General features: G+C 42.4%; 1 pseudogene; it reads right to left on the bottom strand.

The window, feature by feature from the left end:
- Window positions 1-575: 575 nt before the first annotated feature.
- On the bottom strand, window positions 576-1052 carry LOC110306339 (annotated as a pseudogene).
- Between the last annotated feature and the right edge of the window lie 2631 nt (window positions 1053-3683).

The following is a 3683-nucleotide window of genomic DNA, read 5'->3' as shown; positions in this document are numbered from 1 at the left end:
ATGGATGCCCCAGTGTAGGTGAATTTGAGGGTGGGGAGGTGGGGGTAGGGTGTGGGTAGGAGAACACCCTCATAGAACCAAGGCAACTCTTATAGGGACAACATTTAATTAGGTCTGGATGGCTTATAGCTTCAGAGGTTTAGTCCAGTGTCATTAAGGCATCCAGAATGGCAGTATCCATGTAAGTATGGTACAGGAGGAGGTAAGAGTTCTACATCTTCATCTGAAGGATACTAGGAGAAGACAGGCTTTTAGGCAGCTAGGATGAGAGTATTAAAGCCCAGACCCAGAGTGACACACTTTCTCCACCAAATCTACACCTACTTCAACTAATTTAACAACTTGAAATGACAATATTTTCAACAAGAACAATTGAATAACAATACCCCAGCATCAGAATGAGAAATCTCATCTTGAATTATCTGTCATAATAGTCTATGTAACTACCCAAATAATGAAACTATTGATATAGCCACATGTTACCTATCAGGGTTTGAGGATGGGCTATTCTTGCTGAAGAAAATGAGTATTTTGGATATAAGACCTGGTTGAATCTCGCGGGCTTCGGCAATGTCCTACTTATACTTTTCGACCAGTTAGCGGGCACATGCCTTGAGCTCCTGGCTGGTAGACACCTCACCCATATCGATGTCCTCTGCCAGGCCATCAGGGAAGGGCCTGGCCTTCATGTACAGCTAGTTGTGCTTATTGGGGGAATTGGACAAACACAGCACGTTGGATTCCTCACTGACTGTCTCCTGGTATGACACAACAGGGTCAGATTTCTTGATGGGGATAGAGGCATGGTCCTCCTCCAGGTCCTTAAGGCAGATCTCCAGGTGCAGCTCACCGGAGTCAGCAATGATGTGCTCTCCAGACTCCTCAATGATGCACTGTACCATAGGGTCAGACTTAGCCAGCCGCTTCAGCTCCATCACCAGCTTGGGCAGGTCAGCTAGGTTCTTGGCCTCCACTGCCACCATGACAACAGGGCTGACGCTGAACTTCATCATGCACATATTGTGAGCGTGCTCAAAGGTGGTGATGGTCCAAATCAATCAAGGACCTCCAAATAAAGCCAAATACATTGAATCTAATAGAAGAGAAATTGGGGGGAAGGGTCTTGAACGTGTGGGCACAGGGGAAAAGTTCCTGAACAGAACACCAGTGGTTTTTGCTATAAGATCAAAGAGTCGACAAATGGGACCTCATAAAATTACAAAGCTTCTGTACAGCAAAGGACACTGTCAATAGGAGAAAATGACAACGAGCAGATTGGGAAAAGATCTTTACCAATCTCACATCTAATAGAGGGCTAATGTCCAATATATACAGAGAACCAAATAACGCTATTAAAAATGAGGAACAGTGCTAAAGAGAATTTTCAAATAAAGAAACTTGAATGGCAGAGACTCTCCTAAAGAATTGTTCAACATCCTTAGTCATCAGAGAAATGCAAATCAAAACAACCCTGATATTTTACCTCACACCAATCAGAATGACTAAGATGAAAAACTGAGGTGATAGCAGATGCTGGCATATATGTGGAGAAAGAGGAACTCTCCTCCATTTCTGGTGGTATTGCAAGATGGTACAACTACTGTGGAAATCAGTTTGACAGTTCCTCAGAAAATTGGACATAGTACTACCTGAAGACCTAGCTATAGCACTCCTCGGCATATACCCAGAATACACTCCATTATGTAATAAGGACACATGCTCCACTATGTTCATAGCCACCATATTTATTATAGCCAGAAGCTGGAAACAACCCAGATGTCCCTCAACAAAGGAATGGATATAGAAAATGTGATACATTTACACAATGGAATAATTCTCAGCTATTAAAAATGATTAAATTCTAAGGCAAATGGATGGAACTTGAAAATAACATCCTGAGTAAGGTAACTCAGTCACAAAATTACACACAGGGTATGTATTCACTAAAAGTGGATATTAGCCCCCAAATTTGGAATATCCAAGATTCAATTCACAGTCTATATGAAGCCTAAGCACGAGGATGACCAAAATGTGGACTCTTCAGTGCTTCTTAGAAGGGTGATCATTCTTCTTCAGTTTCACGTGTTTTGCAAATTGTATCTTATATCTCGGGTATACTAAGTTTCTGGGCTAATATCCACTTATTAGTGAGTACATATAATTTGAGTTCTTTTGTGATTGTGTTACCTCACTCAGGATGATGCCCTCCAGGTCCAACCATTTGCCTAGGAATTTCATAAATTCATTCNTTTTAATAGCTGAGTAGTACTCCATTGTGTAAATGTACCACATTTTNTGTATCCATTCCTCTGTTGAGGGNCATCTGGNTTCTTTCCAGCTTCTGGCTATTATAAATAAGGTTGCTATGAACGTAGTGGAGCATGTGTCCTTCTTACCAGTTGGAACATCTTCTGTATATATGCCCAGAAGAGGTATTGTGAGATCCTCTGGTAGCTGTCCCTTGTGAGACTAGGCCGAGCCTAGCAAACACATAAGTGGATGCTCACAGTCAGCTATTGGATGGATCACAGGGCACCCAATGGAGGAGCTAGAGAAAGTATCCAAGGAGCTAAAGAGATCTGCAACCCTGTAGGTGCAACAACATTATGAACTAACCAGTACCCTGGAGCTCTTGACTCTAGCTGCATATGTATGAAAAGATGGCCTAGTAGGCCAGCACTGGAAAGAGAGGCCCATTGGACATGCAAACTTTATATGCCCCAGTACAGGGGAACGCCAGGGCCAAAAGGTCGGAATGGGTGGGTAGGGGAGTAGGGGGTAGGGTATGGGGGACTTTTGGGATAGCATTGGAAATGTAATTGAGCAAAATACGTAATAAAAAAAAATAAAAATAAAAAAATAAAATAAAAAAAAAAGAAAGTGAAAAAAATTTAACTCAGTTTGAAAAGAGAAAAAAAAAAAGGGTGAACAATTGCTCACAGGAAGAAATATGGAAACAAAGTTTGGAGCAGAGTCTGAAGGAAAGTCCATCCAGAGACTGCCCCACCTGTGGATACATCCTATATAAAGCCACCAAACTCTGGTGCTATCTGTGAATACCAGGAAGTGCTTGCTGATGGAAACCTGATATAGCTGTCTCCTGATAGACTTTGCCAGAGCCTGACAAATGCAGAGGTGGATGCTTGCAGCCAACCATTGGACTGAGCACATGGATTCCCAATGCAGGTGTTGGAGAAGCAACTGAAGGACCTGAGGGGTTTTGCAGCCACATGGAGGGAGCTACATTGTCAACAGGCCAGACTGCCCCCCCCCAAAGATTCCCAAAGCTTCTTTGATTCTACCAATCAAAGAATATGCAAGGCACTGGCAGCAAATGTGGCAGAGAATGGTCAGTGGGGGGAGAGGCCCTTGGGCCTGAGGATGTTCTATGTCCTAATGTAGGGGAATGCCAGGGCGGAAAGATGGGAGTGGGTGGGTGAGTGGGTGAGCAACCTCATAGAGGGAGAGGGAGGAGAGATGGCATAGGGGGTTTCTGAAGAGGAGACCTGTAAAGCAGAAACATTTCAAATGTAAATAAGGAAAATATGCAATTAAAAAATACGAAGTCATAAATACCCAAATGAAGAAATGAACATACCTGTTGGTCTTTGAATTGAATGATGTTTCTGTTATTAACTTTGAAGAAATAAATCATATATGGTATACATTCTTTTTTTTTTTTT

Source organism: Mus caroli, chromosome 11 (assembly GCF_900094665.2).
Source record: "Mus caroli chromosome 11, CAROLI_EIJ_v1.1, whole genome shotgun sequence".
Lineage (NCBI taxonomy): Eukaryota > Metazoa > Chordata > Mammalia > Rodentia > Muridae > Mus > Mus caroli.
This window is presented reverse-complemented; position numbering and strand designations above follow the sequence as displayed.